Source organism: Pongo pygmaeus, chromosome 4 (genome assembly GCF_028885625.2).
Source record: "Pongo pygmaeus isolate AG05252 chromosome 4, NHGRI_mPonPyg2-v2.0_pri, whole genome shotgun sequence".
NCBI lineage: Eukaryota > Metazoa > Chordata > Mammalia > Primates > Hominidae > Pongo > Pongo pygmaeus.
In genome coordinates, this window is record NC_072377.2 from 43,629,434 (window position 1) to 43,650,104 (window position 20,671).

Below are 20,671 nucleotides of genomic sequence, written 5' to 3' on the forward strand. Positions count from 1 at the left end.
TTCACTGGGAGCCCTAAGAGTGTTGTGCAAAAGCAATGGGGCAGCTCATCAAACCCACAGTGTTTCAGAAATTTTCCAGCTAGAGAGGTGCTCTGGTTTAGGGGCACATTGAACAAACCTGCCTTTGTTTCAGGAGAAAACACTGGAAAGGGTTTTGCTTTTTTTGTTTGGTTGCTTTTAAATTTTTGCCTTTTATTTTTCTTCATAGAACAGTTGTTTGTGTTGATTTTTTTTTTCAACCAAAAAAGGATGTTTATGACAGAAGTATCTATTTCTGTATCTTCTGGTATCCATGCTACCTTTATTTATTTATTTTAATTTTATTTTATTTCTTTTGTTTTTTGAGACACAGAGTCTCGCTCTGTTGCCCAGGCTAGAGTGCAGTGATGTGATGTCAGCTCACTGCAACCTCCACCTCCTGGGTCCAAGTGATTCTCCCACCACAGCCTCCAGAGTAGCTGGGATTATAGGTGCGACCATGCCCAGCTAATTTTTGTATTTTTAGTAGGGATGGGGTTTCACCACATTAGCCAGGCTGGTCTCGAGCTCTTGACATCAAGTGATCCGTCTGCCTGGGCCTCCCAAAGTGCTGGGATTACAGGCATAAGTCACCACACCCGGCCCCATGCTACCTTTAAAAACATCTGAACAATTCAAATCAATTCAGCCAGTGGTTACAGACTCTTCCCTGGTGCCCAGAATCTGAAATGAGTAAGATTGAGGACCTGCCCCACAGAAACGCACATTACGGTGGGGAGGACAAGTATGTACACAGTAACTGAAACACCAGACAAGATTTGAAGATGTTGGAAATACCAGAGGAATAGCTGAATTCCGCTTAGGGTATTAGAAAGAGAAAAGACCAGGAGGGGAGGGGAAGGGAGGAGAGAGGAAGGGAGGAGACAGGAGGAGAGGAGAGGAGAGGGGAAAATTTAAGCTGAATTTGAATAATAGGTAGAATTGCAACCATTAGATGGTTGTGATAAGAAAAGGAATAAAATTAATCTCTTGTAAAACAAGAATTTAAAACAAATTTTATGCTCAGTAACAAAGTAAAACCAGTTTTTATTTATTTATTTATCCATTCCATAAACATGTATTGAGTATCTATGAGGTGTCAGGCACTGTTTAGAGATAGAGATGCATAAAACATCTTCCCTGCCCTCAGGTGAAGAGAGATGTGCACATAAAAACTTATACTACAGAGAGTCAATTATCAACAGAGGGGTTCATAAAATACTCTGGGGCACCACGGACTGGAGGGAGTCAGAGACTTCACAGAGGGACAGAGACTTGGAGGTTCAGTGGGGTATGGGTTGAGGAAAACATTATATGCAGGGGGAATGTCATGTATTGCCATGTACAAAGACACAGAAGCATGAAACTGCATGGGATTGTAGGGGAGCCAAGGGGAAAGTTCCCTTCACCCTCTGCAGGTTCACTGAAAAGTCACTGACATGAAGCAGATTAATAGGAGAAAAGGCATGCAAATTTGTTTAACGTATATACACAGAGCCTTCAGAATTAAAACCCAACCCCCCAATGAAGTACAGCAGCTTATCTACCATCACATCTTGATGTTACAGAAAGAATGGGGACTTGGAGCTGGGTGTGGTGGCTCACGCCTGTAATCCCAGCACTTTGGGAGGCCAAGGCAGGTGGATCACTTGAGGTCGGGAGTTTGAGACCAGCCTGGCTAACATGGTGAAACCCCCATCTCTACAAAAAATACAAAAATTAGCCGGGCATGATGGCAGGTGCCTGTAATCCCAGCTACTCAGGAGGCTGAGGCAGGAGAATCACTTGAACCCAGGAGGCAAAGGTTGCAGTGAGCTGAGATTGCACCACTGTACTCTGGACTGGGTGATAGAGCGAGAACCTTTCTCAAAAAAGAAAAAGAAAAGGAAGAGGAAAGAAAGAAAGAAGACTTGGATCCTGGCAAAAGAGATTATGGGAGGGGGGTGGAAAGAAATTCTGTTAAGGGGCAATGAACCAATAGGGAACAGAGATTAACTTGTAAATAGGTCTTTTTGACAGTGAAAGGTTCTGGTCTGCTCAATTGTGGTTACATTCTTACTCTTGTAGTGGGGAAGAAAACACAATTGTTCTCCTTGGGTCTGGATCTTAGGCAGATAGGAACTTCAGCTTTCCCAAAGAAGTTGTCTGTCTAAGATCCACACCCACCAAAGTCTTTGGGAACGAGCATGGGGACTGGGGGGAATGTCAGTGAGACCTTGCAGTTTCTTCAGTTCAGCATGTCAGTGTATCATATTTTGGAATATTGGCTGCTAAGCCTCAACAGGATGTTTGTGAGACCTCAAGTACTTGGAGACATCTCAAATATAGGGCATATGGAGGGGGGCAAGTGGGAAAAGGGGAGATGAGAAATGAAGCTAGAAATAAAGCCAAGAACTAGATCTTGAGGAGCTTTCTAGACCATGCAATGGAAATCTAATTTTATCCTATAGACATTTTAATGAAGGATTTTAAGCAGGGCAGTACTATGGTAAAATCTACATTTTGGAATAATCACACAAGTGGTTTGCTGGAGAATAAAATTGAGCTGGGAATAAAATTAAGATGGGAAGTAGGGAAGCCTGCTAGAAGGTTCTTTCAGCCACCTAGGCACAGGATGGGATTAAGACCGTTAGAGTCCATCACCCTTCATCAAACCACACATGCAACTCAAAATTCAAGCAAAGCTAACCATATAAGACTAACAAAAACAAAATTCGTATTTTCCTTAGGATGATTACCTAGATGCATTGAGAAATATATATATTGAATATAAAAGTATTTTAAGACTTTTATTTCTACCTCTCTTGGATGCCCCTGGTCTGCTGGTGCCTTAAAGCATGTGCATCTCTACCTACTGTGGGATCCCAGGATGGAAATGTAAAAGGATTGGGATGGTGTGGAAGTGGGAAGATCAACAGGATTGGGTGAGGGGAAGGTAGAGGACAGGAATGGCACCTAGGTTTCCTGCTTGGCTAACGGATCGCACATCATTTCTGGGTTTCTGTTCCTTATCCTTCCCAACACATGGCAGAGGTCTCCTCCCAGACAGGAATGGTCCCAACCTGTTCCTGTTGCAGAGGCTCTCTATCCTTTGAGCTTAGTCCAGACTCCAATAGGGATTTTTAAATACTCTCACATGAGGACCAAAAATAAATCCCTCCACAGTCTTTAAAATGCTCAGGACCAGAGTCAGCCTGTAACACACCATGGTTTCAGCACCGTTGTCATGAGGCTCCAGAAGCAACCCTGGGGCTCAGGAGAGGAGGGCTCAGCAGGGCTCCCTCATTCCTTCCTCCCATCTCTAGTCCTCCTTTTAGTGGCTCCTGTGTACGAAGATAACCCAGTCCCCTCAGTCACTCTGGGACTGTGGCTCAGTGACAAAAGGAGAAGATGCAGCCTGATAGAGACACCAACTCTAAATGTCTGGGAACAAGGCCCTGGGCAGCAACTAAATATATCACTGCGATTGCTCCTGAATGTTCTAGAGCACCAAAGACTCTGTTGGGAAGCATATTCTCACCATGCACTTGGGTCTAGTGTTCATTGCACTATTTCCTTTCAAGAGCCTCAAAACCCTAACTTCAAGAGCAAACAAAAGCAAATTTAGAATGTGTACCAGATATATTCTCAATTATAGCTTCAGCTTCCCCTCTGTGTTTGCCCAGGTGCAGAGTAGAATATGGGCTCCCATATGTACCATTTACTGTTTTTCATCAATATTTAAGCATCCACCTTTGCCAGAGGGTGTATTCAGGAAACTGGTAACTATGCCACCATTTCAACCACTTATTTGGTGCCTGATATCATTTTTTCTAAGTCATCCTATTTCTGGATTCAAAACTTTGAAAAAAATCTCCATTTTTTTCCTTCTTTCTTTCTTTCTTGTTTCTTTTTCTTTCTTGTTTCCTTTTCTTTTCTTTTCTCTTCTCTTCTCTTCATTCTCTTTTCTTTTCTTTTTTCATTTCTTTTCTTTTCTTTTCTAGATGGAGTCTCATTTATTGTCACCCAGGCTGGAGCTCAGCGGCACGATCTTGGCTCGCTGCAACCTCCACCTCCCAGGTTCAAGTGATTCTCGTGCCTCAGCCTCCCAAGTAGCTGGGATTACCAGCATGCACCACCACATCTGGCTAATTTTTTTTTTTTTTTTTTTGAGATGGAGTCTCGCTCTGTCACCCAGGCTGGAGTGCCGTGGCACATTCTCTGCTCACTGTAATCTCCGCTTCCTAGGTTCAAGTGATTCTCCTGCCTCAGCCTCCAGAGTAGCTGGGATTACAGGTGCCTGCCACCACGCCCAGCTTATTTTTGTACTTTTTTAGTAGAGACTGGGTTTCACCATATTGGCCAGGCTGGTCTTGAACTCTTGACCTCAGGTGATCCACCCACCTCGGCCTCCCAAAGTGCTGGGATTACAGGCGTGAGCCACTGCCCCGGCCAATTTTTGTGTTTTTAGAAGAGATGGGTTTCACCATGTTGGCCAGGCTGGTCTCAAACTCCTGATCTCAAGTGATCTGCCTACCTCAGCCTCCTAAAGTGCTGAGATTACAGGCGGGAGCCACCATGCCTAGCTCTTTCTCTCTCTCTCTTTCTTTCTTTCTCTTTCTCCTTCCTTCTTTTCTTTTCTTTCTTTTTTTTTTTTTTTTTTTGTCTTACCTTTTTACCCAGGCTGGTCTTGAACATCTGGCCTTAAGCAATCCTCCCACCTCAGCCTCCCAAAGTGCTGGCATTACAGGCATGAGCCACCACGCCCAGCCAAAAATATCTCAGTTTTGGAATGCTGGACTCGACCATCCCAGGCAGCTGAGGCAGTTGACTGTATCAGGGAGGATTCACTCACTTTTACATACATGGTTATCAGAGACAGGCCACATTCCCAGATCACAGTAGAGATATATGCATATTTTTAGCCCTTAAACCAAGAAAATCTCTGTTGTAATTATAAGTAGGCAAAACAATATCATCATCAACAATAAAAACATACCCAGAAGTATACATGGTAAACTTGAAAGAACTTGAATTCTCCATTTCTACCCCAATTTCATTTCCCTCCTTCCTGGCAACAATTGGGGCTTCATTTGTGCAGAACTTTTCTTGAACTTTGCAAATATCTTTCCTTATTTATGAATAGATGTCCAATTACATGAGTAGTGACTATCATGAAGCTCTCAGAAATGTGCCCATTTTGTGGACTTCATGGTTATTTAACTTACACCCTCCTTATCTTCACACTTATAAATAATTCTTAAATTTCAAGCTAAAGTTGTACAGAGGTGGGGGTAGATGTGAACTGGGAATCAGAAACCTTCTCCATGCATACTTCTGAATATTTTTATGTTCAGGCTGTGATCTTTTTGTAGTTTTCTGCATTTAAATAATGTCCAGTCTCTAGAGCTCAAGCTTTGCTCATGAGCTGCCCTGTGAGATGACAGGTCCTCATTATCTGCTTTCACTTACCTCCTTGGGGAAATGTTTTCAGCCAAAAATACTGGGTCAATTAGCAAGTACTATGGAACAGTGTGTAATTCTCAGAACTGACTCCCAAAGCCCTCTGGCTCCCTGGTGAGCAACACTTAAATGCCTCTCTGACATTGTGTAATCACTTCTTCAGTCAGCCGCACACCAGTTCCCGCTCTGGGGAGGGAAGTGTGCCTAATTACATTTGCCTTTCTCTTCATCACTCATGAAGGATGAAGGTCTTCTGTGCGGATGCCTCCTGGGCCCAGCAGTTCTTGGAGCAGTAAAGGCTTAGCCAGCAAAAGGCCCATCTTTTTTTCTTTTTTCGAGATGGAATCTGGCTCTGTTGCCCAGGCTGGAGTGTAGTGGCGCAATCTCGGCTCACGCAGCCCCCGCCTCCTGGGCTCAGGTGATTCTCCTGCCTCATCCTCCTGAGTAGCTGGAATTACAGGCATGTGCCACCACACCCAGCTAATTTTTGTATGTTTAGTAGAGACGATGTTTTGCCATGTTGGCCTGGCTAGTCCCCAATCCCTGACCTCAAGTGATCTGCCCACGTGGGCCTCCCAAAGTGCTGGGATTACAGGCGTGAGCCACCATGCCGGGTCCCATCTTTTCCTTTTAACAAGCAGTTTACTTTGCTTTCCCAAGCCAAGTAGACCTGCATGAGCTTTGACTTCATGATTCTTGTTCTTTAGTGGATTTACGTTATTACTTACTACGCTCCCTTCAGATGTAGGGCCAGTTTGGATTTGACGTATTTTCTCTTCCTGTAAAGTCCAGAATGACTGCAGATACCTACATAATTTATGGTTTTCCTGGCTCCCCAGGAAATATATCACTGGGGAGGCAGGCACTCCCCAGAAGCTTTTCTGTTTCCTATCATGATGAATATTTATTTGATTTGAAAAAACAACTCATTCTTTTGATCTTGGTGTACATATAGGTATATACCTATAAAGAAATATAAATACCCTTTATTGCCATTTTATTTCCTGAGTATCATTTTAAAATGTAGCATTGTTTTGTATGGACTAAAGAAGGCTTTTTCTGAAGACCCCAGGCATGGTTTTCTGTGAAGTGAGTTGAGGAAATGGAAACTGGTGAGTCTGACTCCGTGTTTGCTCAGGGCTGGTACTAATTGAGCCCCCTATGAATTTTGAACTGTCATTCATGATAATTGAGGAAACAAAAGCTGTATCAGAAGAGAAATCAGATGCGATGACCATGAACACAAAAGGCTGTCTTTTTTCTCTGAGATGCAGGATGTGCATTTAAACGTTAATCTCTTGAGATGAGTGCATTTCATATCTTTGGTAGTGCAATAAAGAAAGGTATCAGTGCTTGAGTAAAAAGATACAGAAATATTGGCACTTAGTGCATGAAGGCTTTTTGGAAGAGGTGAGCAAGAAGTATTTTGGTAACTGCGGACAAGTCATGTAACCTTTTTGTCCTTTGTCTCCTAATCCATAAAGTGAGAAGGTAAGAGGAGAGAAGCACTGAGGTGTCTTCAATTTCTTGCCTTCCCCGATTGTATAAGTCTTCATATTTTGGACAGTTTGAGCAAAGACCAGTAGGCAGGATCTAAATAAAAGTATGAAAATGGAGATAGTTGTTGAGAATGTAAGCTGGCTGGAAAATGTGGGCAGAGATGGGAATGACAGAAAGAGAACATAAATGGTCTGGAATCAGAAAGTTATATTTAATCCAAAAATGTGGTCAAGGTAGGAAAAGGATTTTGGGAGCAGCTGGCTGGATGGTTTGCATGAAGTGAATATTTTCTAGTGTGACATTTTAATTCCTTTAGTTATTTTAACAGCTTTATTGAGATATAATTCAGATACCATACAATTCACTCATTTAAAGTATACAACTCAATGGTTTTACATATTCAGAGAGCTGTGCATACACCACCACTATCAATTTTAGAACATTTTCATTACCCTAAAAAGAAACCCTGCTTTGCTTAGCCAGCTTTACCAATCTCTCCCCTCATACTCCAGTCAACCATGAATCTACTCTCTGTCTTTATAAATTTGCCTCTTCAGAACATTTCATGTAAATGGAATCATACAATGTGGTCCTTTGTGACTGGTTTCTTTCACTTAATGTAATGTTTTCAAGAGTCATTCATGTTGTAGCATGTATCAGTACTTCATTTCTGTTTATTACTGAATAGTATTCCATTGCATGGATATACTACATGTATTCATCCATTCATCAGTTGATGAATATTGGATTGTTTCCACTTTTTGGCTGCTATAAATAAAGCTGCTATGAGCACTCATATATAAGCTTTTGTGTGGACATGCACAAAAAAAAAAAAAAAGTCCTGCACCATATTACATTCCAACCAGCAGCATATTAGGGTTCCAATTTCTCCACATCCTTGCCAACCCTTGTTATTAATTATCTTTTTTATTCTAGCAGGTATGAAGTGGTATCTGATTGTGGTTTTGCATTACCTGATGGATAATGATGCTGAACATCCTTTAATGTGCTTATTGGCCATTTGTATATCTTCTTTGGAGAAATGTCTATTCAGATCTTCTGTCTATTTTTTTTTTTTTTTTTTTAAGATGGAGTTTTGCTCTGTCACCCAGGCTGGAGTGCAGTGGCACTATCTTGGCTCACTGCAACCTCTGCCCGAGTTCAAGAAATTCTTCTGCCTCAGCCTCCCAAGTACCTGGGATTACAGGTGTATGCCACCATGCCTGGCTAATTTTTGAATTTTTAGTGGAGACAGCATTTCACCATTTTGGCCAGGCTGGTCTCGAACTCCTCACCTCAGGTGATCCACCCACCTCGGCCTCCCAAAGTGCTGGGATTACAGGCGTGAGCCTCCGTGCCCAGACCTCTGTTTTTCTTTTTTTCAGACTGATCTCACTCTGTCGCCCAGGCTGGAGTGCAGTGGCTCAATCTGAGCTCACTGCAACCTCCGTCTCCTGGGTTCAAGTGATTCTCCTGCCTCAGCCTCCTGAGTAGCTGGGATTGTAGGTTCCCACTGCCATGCCCGGCTAATTTTTGTATTTTTAGTAGAGATAGGGTTTCACTATGTTGGCCAGACTGGTCCTGAACTCCTGACCTCAAGTGATCTGCCTGCCTCGGCCTCCCAAAATGCTGGGATTACAGGCGTGAGCCACCGTGCCCGGCCTCCTCTGTCTATTTTTAATTGGGTGATATATTAGTATGTTTTCCATTGCTATAAAGGAATACCTGAGATTGGATAATTTATAAAGAGGCCTATTTGGCTCACAATTCTGCCAGCTGTACAAGAAGCATGGTACCATCATCTGCTCAGCTTTTGGTGAGGCCTCAGGAAGTTTGCATTCATGGTGGAAGGCAAGAGGAGCCAATGTGGCACATGGCGAGAGAGGGAGCGAAAGAGAGAGGAGGAGGTGCCATGCTCTTTAAAACAACCAGCAATCTGTGAACTAACAGAGAGAACTCACTCACTAACACAGGGGACAACATGAAGCAATTCATGAGGGATCCTTCCCCATGACCCAAACATCTCCCATTAGGTCCCACCTCCTTCAAAATTGAGGATCAAATTTTTCTTCTTTTCTTTCTTTTTTTTTTTTTCGTGACAGAGTCTCATTCTGTCTCCCAGGCCCCAGTGCAGTGGCACAGTCACATTCACTGCAGCCTCAACTTCTCAACTCAAGAGATCCTGCCACCTCAGTGCCCCCACTCCACCCCCCATGAGCTGAGACTGCAGGAATGATATGGTTTGGCTGTGTCCCCATCTTGTGTCTCATCTTGATTTGTAGTTTCCATAATCCCCATGTGTCATGGGAGAGGCCAGGCAGAGATAATTGAATCATGGGGGCAGTTTCTCCCAACCGTTCTTGTGATAGTGAGTGAGTTCTCATACGATCTGATGCTTTTATAAGGGGCTTTTCCCACTCAGCACTTCTCCTTGCTGCTGTCATGTGAAGGAGGACATGTTCGCTTCCCCTTCTGCCATGATTGTAAGTTTCCTGAGGCCTCCCCAGCCCTGTGGAACCTGTGAATTATTAAACCTCTTTCCTTTATAAATTACCCAGTCTCAGGTATGTCTTTATTAGCAGCATGAGAAAGGACTAATACAAGGCATGAACCACCACACCTGTCTAATTCTAAAAATTTTATTTGTAGAGAAAGTGTCTCACTGGTGCACAGGCTGGTCTCAAACTCCTAGGCTCAAGTGATCCTCCCACCTCAGCCTCCCAAAGTGCTGGGATTGCTGGTGTGAGCCACCATACCTGTCCTGGGTATCAAATTTCAACATCAGATTTGGAGGGGACAAATATCCAAATGCTATCAGGTGATATTAAAACAATTATTGAGTTGTGTTACTTACAGATTCCATATACAAATACAAGTACCTTATTAGACACAAAATTTGCAAAAACGTTTCCTGTTCTGTGAATTATCTTTACACTTTCTTGATTGTGTCTTTTTTTTTTTTTTTTTTTTTTTTTGAGATGGAGTCTGGCTCCGTCGCCCACAGGCTGGAGTGCAATGGTGCAGTCCTGGCTCACTGCAATCTCCGCCCCCTGGGTTCAAGTGATTCTCCTGCCTCAGCCGCCCGAGTAGCTGGGACTACAGGCACATGCTACTACACCTGGCTAATTTTTGTATTTTTAATAGAGACAGGGTTTCACTATGTTGGCCAGGCTGGTCTTGAACTGCTGACCTCATGATCCGCCTACCTCGGCCTCCCAAAGTGTTGGGATTACAGGCGTGAGCCACCGTGCCCAGCCAATTGTGTCCTTTGATGCATACGATTTTTAAATTTTGATAATGCCCAGTTTATGTATTTTTTCTTTTATTGCTTATATTTTTGTATTTTTGGTTTCATATCTAAGAAACAATTGCCTAATCCAAGGTTGTGCAGATTTATGCCTACGTTTTCATCTAAGAGTTTTATATCTTTAGCTCTTACATTTAGGTCTTTAATGCATCTTGAATTAAATTTTGTTTATGGTCTAAGGTAAAGGTCTAACTTTATTCTTCTGCATGTGGATATCTCTTTTTTTTTTTTTTTTTTTTGAGATGGAGTCTCACCCAGGCTGTAGTGCGGTGGCACCATCTCGGCACACTGCAACCTTCACCTCCCAGGTTCAAGCGATTCTCCTGCCTTAGCATCCCGAGTAGCTGAGATTACAGGCGGGCACCACCACGACCGGCTAATTTTTGTATATTTAATAGAGACAGAGTTTCATTGGCCAGGCTGATTGCAAACTCCTGACCTCAGGTGATCCGCCCGCCTCTGCCTCCCAAAGTGCTGGGATTACAGGTGTGAGCTACTGCGCCTGGCCCACGGTGGCTCTCTTTAATTATTTTGTAGTTATATATTTTTATTTTCTTAACATTTGCTCTAAGGCATACAATATAAAATTTAACTTAATCAAAACCTAGTTTAGATTTATACTAACTTCATTTCAGTGGGATCCAGAAACTTTATTCCCTTGTAGCTCCATTTCCTCCTTCCCTTTGTTATGCCATTATTGTTTTATGTATTACATCTGCATATGTTAAAAATATGACACATAGTTATAATGATTACTTTATATAATGTTAAGTGCTTTGAAGAAGCCGAGAGAAGAAGGTAGTAAGCATAGGGGGGTCATGAGAGAAGAAGGCAGTAAGCATAGGGCGGTCATGATAAGCCCCGAGAGTGCAGAAATGCCCTCTGCTCTGCCCTCATGACATCCTCTCTCCTGGAACAGTGTCTGCCACATATTGGTTCTCACTTGATACACAAATGAATGAATGATGATCTCCATATAGACATTAATAAATGAACTCCCAGCGAGTCCCAATAAGGTGTGGAGATAAATAAGGAAGAGATTAAGAGAATACTGTTAAGTGAGTTGTGGTGCTGTTGGGGCAGAGAGAAAAGAGTGCCTTTCTGATTTGTCAAAAGAAAAACCTTAGGCTGGGTGCTGTGGCTCATGCCTGTAATCTCAGCACTTTCGGAGGCCGAGGTGGGCCGACCACTTGATGTCAGGAGTTCAAGACCAGCTTGGCCAACATAATGAAACCTGAGCTGGGTGTGGTAGTGCGTACCTGTAATTCCAACTACTCGGGAGGCTGAGGCACGAGAATTGCTTGAACCTGGGAGGCAGAGGTTGCAGTAAGCCAAGATTGCACCACTGCACTCCAGCCTGGGTGATGAGTGAGACTGTCTCAAAAAAAAAAAAAAAAAAAAAAGAAAGGAAAGGGAAAAGATAGAAAAGAAAAACCTTAGACGAATTAAACTTAAAGAGTTTAATTGAGCAAAGACTGATTCTCCAATTGGGCAGCCCCCGAGTCAGAACAGGTTCAGAGAGGCTCCAGGGCAGCTGTGTGGTCAAAGAAGATTTATGAATAGAAAAAGGAAAGTTATGCACAGAAAACGGAAGTGAGGTACAGAAACAGCCGGATTGGTTATAGCTCAGCGTTTGCCCTGTTTGAACACAGTTTGAACAGTTGGCTGCTTTTGATTGGTTGAAACTTGATGACTGGCACAAGGGTAGGTTAATCTGTTTATGCATTTAGTTAGGTTACAGTTCACTATTACAGAGAAACCATTAGGCTGAACTTAGAATATTTAAGCAGGCAGCTTTAGGCTAATCTTAACAGATACAAGTAGCTCCTTGAGGACAGGAACTATGTCTTATGCATTTTATGCCCAGCACAGTGCTTAGCATGTAGTAGATGCTCAGTAAATGTTGAATAAACGGATGAAGCATTCTGTGGTTAGTGCAGATCTTGGAGGAGGAGGCATGAGAGTTTCAGTCCCTTTGCTTCCCAAGTGGACAGACACTACCTCTGGCTCATCTCAGTGTCTATTATGGCTCTACACTGGTGCTACTTCTGCGGTCCTGAGGCCATCTATTTTGTTTGTGAAAAAGTTCTTCTGGCCTTGCCTTATGTCCTACATTCCCCAGGGGATTGTCAGCTCCCTTTGTGAATTCTGAGCAGGATGTCCAATCACTGAAGGATGAGAAATGCGATCTTATGGTTTAGGACAGAGCAGAGGAAAGACAGGATGAATTTATAATAATCAAATTGGTGGGTTGCTGGGTGGGCAGTGAGAAGAGAGAGAAGAAAACTATTAGTGATAGACTAAGGCAACTGAGAGAAAACCTGTGGTATTCCACATTTATTTACTCATTCATTCACCCCTGAAACATTTATCAAAAGCCTACTTTGGGCCAGGTGTGGTGGCTCACACCTGTAATCTTAGCACTTTGAGAGGCCGCAGTGGGAGGATTGCTTGAGCCCAAGAATCAAAGTCAGTATTGGGCAACACAGGGGGACCCCATCTCTACAAAAAATGAAGAAAAAAAATTAGCCGAGCATGGTGGCGAATGCCTTTAGTCCCAGCTACTTGGGAGCCTGAGACCAAAGGATCACTTTAGCCCAGGAGTTCGAGGCTGTAGTGAACTATGATCTTGCTACTGTACTCCAACCTGGGTGACAGAGTGACCCTGTCCCTTAAAAAAAAAAAGAAAAAAGAAAGCCTGCTTTGTACTAGGCTAGAGACAGCATATAACAAAGTGTTCAGCTTACCTTATATCAAGTATTAAATCCTGGACATTAAAAAAATGTTAGGTTGTGCTGGGCACAGTGGCTCACGCCTGTAATCCCAGAACTTTGGGAGGCTGAGGTGGGCAGATCATGAGGTCAGGAGTTTGAGACCAGCCTGACCAACATGGTGAAACCCTATCTCTACTAAAAATACAAAAATTAGCCTGGCGTGGTGGTGCATGCCTGTAATCCCAGCTACTCGGGAGGCTGAGGCAGGAGAATCGCTTGAACTTGGGAGGCGGAGTTTGCAGTGAACCGAGATCTTGCCACTACACTCCAGCCTTGGCAATAGAGTGAGACTCCATCTCAAAAAAAAAAAAAAAAAAAGGTTGTTATAAAAACATTCAGGAAATAACTATACAGCACACAGTGGTGCTTAAGAACCCTGAGGCTGGGGCCTTCCTGCCTGGGCTTGAATCCCAGCTGGGGAGAGTCACCTGATAGCATCTCCTTGTGCTGACTAAAGCTCCCTGTTCTGTAAACCTGATATATTAGCACCTACCTTCTAAAATTCACATACAGTATCTAGAATAATGCCTACCACATAAAATGTGTTATGTAAGAGCTAACTGTTATTGACATAATTATTATTAAGGGCCAGAATAGTTCATTGAGATTATCCTCTAAATTTCAATAAAATTTTGGATATCTCATTTTCCATATTGCCTTGCTACCTAGACATTTTCATAGTAACAGCCATGTATGTACATATCTATCATACAGCTTGAGCTATTAAGAACCAACAACTCTCTTCTTATTAATTTTACTTTCCTTTTGTTAAATGATTACCATGGCAAAGAGCTGTTTTCTGCCTTTGAAAAATCAGCTTCACTCCAGAGGTTACCAGAACAGAGAAGAAAATCTGATAGGTGGGAAACCTTTGAGCCCCTAGATGGATAATTCAGAGGGCAGGAAAGCAGCTGCTTTTGTTTCAAATTAGGTTGATATAAATGAATTCCTGCCTGAGATTTCAACGCTTTGGCAGATCAATGGGCTCAGGAATCAAAGGCATCAAAGGTGATGTTTCTAATGTAAATGTATGAGCCTTTTAAAACACTAATTAAAGACTGTCCCTCGTTGGTTTTATTGTGCAAAAATAGCAGCATCATGAAAGATTGTTTTTGAGGCTTAAAAAAATCCATTGATTAGAAAGATACAGTAGAAAAGTTGAATATATTACTTTATTTTCATCACTGAATACAAGAACCTATGCGCTGTCCCCTTGCCCCTAACACCCCCAATCGAAGTGTCCCATAATCTACCTGCAGTGCTTGGACCCCTGAAGTACAATTCATTTGTAGAATTAAGATTTGTTAGGCTGAGGCAGGAGAATCGCTTGAACCCAGGAGGCAGAGGTGGCAGTGAGCTGAGATCGTGCCATTGCACTCCAGCCTGGGCAACAAGAGCAAAAAACTCGTCTCAAAAAAAAAAAAAAAAAAAGATTTGTTTTACTGTAGAACTATAAGGTCTGTTCCAGTCAATTTCCTTAGTAGAAACACAGAATGTATAGTTGTCCCTCAGTAACTGAGGGATTGGTTTGTTGACCTAAAAGGAAGAAGCTGAGACAAAATTAATATAAGTAGAGGGTTCATTTGGGTCAAGTTTAAGGATTACAACTCGAGAGCACAGATTCAAGTTGCCCTGAAAATACATTCTGATTAACAGCAATAACAAGTGAATTTTTTTTTTTTTTTTGAGACAGCTTCTCGCTCTGTCACCCAGGCTTGTGGGCAGTGGCACGATCTTGGCTCACTGCAACCTCCGCCTCCCGGGTTCAAGCAATTCTCTGCCTCAGCTTCCCAAGTAGCTGGGATTACAGGCGCAACCATCACACCCAGCTAATTTTTGTATTTTTAGTAGAGATGGGATTTCACCATCTTGGCCAGGCTGGTCTTGAACCCCTGACCTTGTGATCCACCTGCCTTGGCCTCCCAAAGTGCTAGGATTACAGGCCTAAGCCATCGCGCCCAGCCACAAGTGGATTTTTAAACGGGGGACAGATACAGAAAGAGTGCGCTGATACAAAGTTGTTTTCCAAGAATTCTCATTCATTTACAGAAATAACATTGATTAGCGATTGACTATATATTCTTAAGCTACAGTGTCAGGGTTATAATGGCCAGTGTGGAATTATTAGTTTAGTTTTTAGCTAATTGTGGCAATAGCAAGCAGTGTCAGGAGATGATTGCGTATTGCACCACTCCACTCCAGCCTGGGCAACAGAACGAGACCTTCTTTCCAAAAAAAAAAAGAGATAACTACATAGCTCAAAAAGGTGTGATTGCTGTCTCATTTTAATATCTCTCTGGACCTAACAATTAAAAGGATTTGCATTCCTCAGATAAAAGTTATTTTCTTTTTTTTCAAGTTGAACAATTTTAATTAAGTTACTCGTAAGCAGTAAAATTTTATGCAGTTTCATGAAAAGTCCCATGTTTTGCATGCTTAAATTATGTTTCATTGTCTTTACTTGAAGGTTTTGAAGGTGGGAACTTCTCCTGAATCTTTCTAGTGGTTGAATAAAGTACATATTCTGGGGTGCTATTCACAGTGAATTTATGGCTTGTCCAGATAAATTTACTAGCAATAGGTGATTTTATAGGAGGATCTTCAGTCATACAGTGAAGCCAATGAAGCCACTCAAGAGGCACCAGGCTTCCATCCACATCCCAGGATGTGCTTCTGCCATTCATTTCAGTAGCATATATAACCTCTCCGTTATATATATGCCGGAAAACTGCTTGCTGTCTTCATAGTATTTGCTTCCTTATTTGTCTTCAAAGTCAAAAAGGGTCACCACCCTTAAGAAGCTGACAACCTGAGAAGAGAGACTCTGTTGCCCAGGCTGGAGTGCAGTGGCACGATCTTAGCTCACTGCAACCTCTGCCTCCTGGGTTCAAGTGATTCTTCTGCTTCAGCCTCCTGAGTAGCTGGGACTACAGGCTCATGCCACCATGCCCAACTAATTTTTGTATTTTTAGTAGAGATGGGGTTTCACTATGTTGGCCAGGGTCTCGAACTCCTGACCTCGTGATTTACCCACCTTGGCCTCCCAAAGTGCTGGGATTACAGGCGTGAGCCACCATGCCCAGCCTAATTTTAGCCTTTTTTTTTTTTTTTTTTTTTTAAGAGTGAGGACTTCTTTTGAAATATCTCTATCTTTACCTATAGATAAACAGATACCGATTACATATAAATTTCAAGTTATAAAACTAATTATACATGTTATAAAACGTTCAAACAACCCAGAAACAAATGGAGTAAGAAATGAAAGCCCTCTTGCACAAACATTGGGTTGCCATAACAAAGGTCGAAACAATAAAGGCTTAAAGAAGATAGAATCTTATACCTCTCAAGTCATAATATACAAGGTAGCAATCCTGCATTGATCTGGTGACTGTGTAGTGAAGGGTTTAGGCTCCTTCTCTGTGGCTCTGCAATTCTCAGCACATGGATTCCATCTTGGTCCAAGGTGGCTGTTTCCATTTACCCCACTGTGTCCACATTCTAGCTAGCAAGAAGATGGGAAGAAGGAAGGGGCGGGAGGTCATGCTTCTTTTTTTTAAGGTCACAATATGGAAGTCACGTATGTCACTTCTGCTCACATACTGGAGCTCCTATGACTGGAACTCAGATACATGGCCAAACTAAACTATAGCCAAAACTGGGAAATACAGTCCTCAGTTGGATAGCAATGTGCCTAGCTAAAACTTCTCTGTTATAGAACAGTGGTTTTCAAATTTGGCTGCACAACAGAATCACCTGGAAAACTTAAACAAATAGACACCTCCCACTCCACAGGCCAATTCAATCACAATATTTGGGGAGCAGGGCCTAGACTTCTGCATTTTTTGAATGCTCTCTGGTGATTTTCATGCAGGTTAAGGCTGAGAACCACTGCTATAGAAGAAAGAACAGATGAGGGGGGATAACAACCCCCATCACACTCATTTTCACTCCTCCCCAATTCTGTACCTCACACTCCTTCCCCATTTGTCACCCACTAGTTCAATCTGCATTTTACCAGAGCTTTTTTTTGTGCTTGTACAAGTACGCACTACATACATATGCACGTGGTCTGTCCTGACACCCAGTAGTGACTCCAGCATTTCTATGTGGGTGTGTCTTGGAATAGCAATATTACTAGAAGAGGCATGAGCCTTTGTATTTGCATGGCACTTTACACTAATCAAAAAATATATTATTTTCTTGGCTGGATGCTGTGGCTCACACCTATAATCCCAGGACTTTGAGAGGCTGAGGCAAGGGGATCACTTGAGCTCAGTAGTTCAACACCAGCCTGGGCGACATAGTGAGACACCATCTCTACAAAAAATAAAAAATTAGCTGGGCATGTTGGCACAAGCTTGTTGTCCCAGCTACTCAGGAGACTGAGTTGGGTGGATTGCTTGGGTCCAGGAGATCGAGGCTGCAATGAGCCATCCTCTCATTACTGCAGTCCAGCCTGAGTGACAGAGTGAAACTCTATCTCTTCCTCTATCTATATCTATATATCTATATTTATAGACGTATAATTTTCTTATGTGTGTCAAAGAATGAGGGCTAATGAAGAATTTGCGGTGGTGTGAAAGCTAAAGCCATCTCTTGGTTTAGCCCCTGCAAGCATCATAATATTGAATCATTTACCTTTTCCCAGTGATCTGAAATGCTATCTCTATTGCATATTAAATTTCCATATATATGAAGAGTTTTAAAAAGTATTATTTATTCTGTTAGTTCAGATTGTTACTACATATTTGTTCACTTTTAAAAAACATTTATTATTACTATTATTTTTAAAACCCATCACAGAAATGGACAGTTTGGGTCTGCAAAAGCATTCATGTTTTAAAGCATAGGTCAGTAATTGTATGTTAGAGCATACACTGCTACATACAAATTAACTGATCAGACCACAACTTTTCAATGTTTAAAACAGAATAAGCTTCCCTGTAAAAGCAACACCTTTGTGACATTCTCACTTTAGTATTCCTCTCTTTCTTCCTCACCTTCTCCTTCAACAGAATCCACACCAACCTTCTTATAATCCTTCTCAAGGGCAGTCATGTCCTCACTGGCTTCAGAAAACTCTCCTTCCTCCCTTCTCTCACCCACGTACCAGTGAACAAAAGCACTCTTGACATACATTCAAGTCAAACTTGTGGTCCAGGCGAGCCCAGACCTCAGCAATGGCTGTGGTATTGCTCAGCATGCACACAGCTCTCTGTATCTTGACCAGGTCTCCACCAGTCACCACAGGGGGAGGGCTGGCAGTTAGTGCCAACCTTGAAGCCATGGGGGCACCAAACCACAAATTGGATGATACACTTGGTCTTGATTGATGGTGGCAATGGCAGCTTTGACGTCTTTGAGAACCATGTCACCATGGTAAAACAAGCCATGTATTTACCATGGCAAGGCTCACATTTCATCATCTGGTTGGCAGGCTCAAAGCAAGCACTGGCAGTCTCTGCTACAGAAAGCTGTTTCATGGTAGGGTTTCTCAGCAGAGATGATGGGGCATATGTGTCTAGAGGGAAGTGGATGGGGGGATAGGGCACCAGCTTGGTCTGGAATTCTATTGGATCAACATTCAGGGCTCCATCAAATCTCAGGGAAGCAGTGATGGAGGACACAATTTGACCTATTAACCTATTCAGTTTAGTATAGGTTGGGCGTTCAGTATCAAGGTTCTATGCCAGATATCATAGGTGGCTTCATTGTCTACCATGAAGACACAATCAGAGTGCTCCAGGGTGGTGTGGGTGGTGAGGATGGAGTTGTAGGGCTCAACTACAGCTGTGGAAACCTGGGGTGGTGAGTAAATGGAGAACTCCAGCTTGGACTTCTTGCCGTAACCAACCGGGAGTTGTTCCATGAGCAGGGAGGTGAACCCAGAACCAATTCCTTCACCAAAGCTGTGGAAAACCAAGAAGCCTTGGAGATCCATGCACCGGTCAGCCAGTTTACAAATTTGGTCCAAAACGAGGTCAGTGATCTCCTGGCCAATGGTGTAGTGCCTTCAGGCATAGTTACTGGCAGCATCTTCCTTGCCTGTGATGAGCTGCTCAGGGTGGAAGAGCTGGTGGTAGGTGCCAGTGCAAACTTCATCATCAATTACCATGGGTTTCAGGTCTAGAAACACCACCCTGGGCACATGCTTGCCGGAGCCTGTCTCACTGAAGAAGCTGTTGAAGGAGTCATCTCCTCCCTGAGTGGTCTTGTCACTTGGCATCTGGCTGTTGGGCTGGATGCCATGTTCCAGGTAGTAGGGCTCCCAGCAGGCATTGCCAACCTGGACACCAGCCTGGCCAATGAGATGGAGATGCATTCATGCATGATTACTGCTTTGCGGCTGCTGAGCAGATGGTGGAAACAAGGAGAGGTTGTTGCTTCTTACAGTGCGACTCTTAGGTGGTTGATATAAGAGAACCTGTCTATTATTTTCTTTCCTTCTTCTAAGGCAAGAGTGACACTTAAAAAAAAAAAAAACAAAAAAACTTAACCTTCCTCTTGTCCCTAACAACTGCCACCTCTCACTTACCTCCAGTGCTGGGTAAATATTTAAAAATTATCAGATGGGTTGCTTATTCTGTGTGAAGGGATCACTTACCAGGTATGAGAGGCTCTTAATAAAGGTTTCAAATCCACTTGAACATTTTATGATGATAAAACTAGGACCTTTTGTTCCACAACACTCTTTTCCTTATCCATGGCCATAGCCTTGCGGCCTGTTACCCTGATAGACTTTCTTGAGTTTTGCTCAAATAGAAAACGAGGTTTTTCTTACACCCCATAAGGGCATCGCTCAAGTGTTCTCTGCTTCTTAGTGAGCACGGTATATTAGAGCTGAAGAAAGTTACAAGGCAGCAAAAGAGCAGTTTCTGCTTTGACTTACAAATATTTTTAATTCCCTAAAAATAAACCATGAGCTGCAAACGGGTATGAGTGTTCCCGCACCATTTCCTAAATTAGTTATTTCTGAGCAGATGAAGAATACATTTTGTTTTGCTGCTCAGGGCCACCTTCTTGTGATTCAATGCATGATTCCATTCAGTATCTTAATGCTATTTCTTTTGTTTGGAGGCAGGCATAGGTCCTCAGAGAAGATGGGAAGATTTGTGTTTTAGAAATGAATTATAAATGAGATGAAAATTTTCATTGCAGAAACTCGGGTTTCTATTGGGACATGACTTCATTCTCTACCTCAGATCTTTGAAATTCATGGTTTCACATGTTGTAATGTTTACTTAAATATACAGTTTTCACCTTCATAGAGCTAACAGTCAAGAAATCAAGGACAACCGCCTCAACTTTAGATGGCCTTAGTTTTGGTTTTGGTTTTTGTATCTGTAAAAAGGGAATGACAATACCTCACTTTACAGAATTGTCATGTCGTGTCATTCATTCATTCAGTCAGTCATGCATGCATTTAATGAGCACTGTTGCCTGTTTTAAAATGCCTAGCATCTTATTACAAATATTTTATTTTTTTATGTGGGTAATTTTAACAATTATTTTAAAAATTGTATTATAAGCAATTTTAGATATACACAAAAATGGTGTATAGAACATTACAACCTTCCATGTACTTATCACTTAGCATAAAAAATTCCCAGCTCATGGCTAATCTTGTTTA

The 20,671-nt window shown here is 42.4% G+C and overlaps 1 protein-coding gene and 1 pseudogene across 5 annotated transcripts in view; one reads left to right on the top strand and one right to left on the bottom strand.

Annotated features, from left to right (window-relative positions):
* NIM1K (NIM1 serine/threonine protein kinase) overlaps positions 1-20,671 on the top strand; it is an 86,380-nt gene that overhangs the window by 17,144 nt on the left and 48,565 nt on the right. The window lies entirely within an intron of this gene.
* Positions 17,856-19,371, bottom strand: LOC129036071 (tubulin alpha-1A chain-like; annotated as a pseudogene).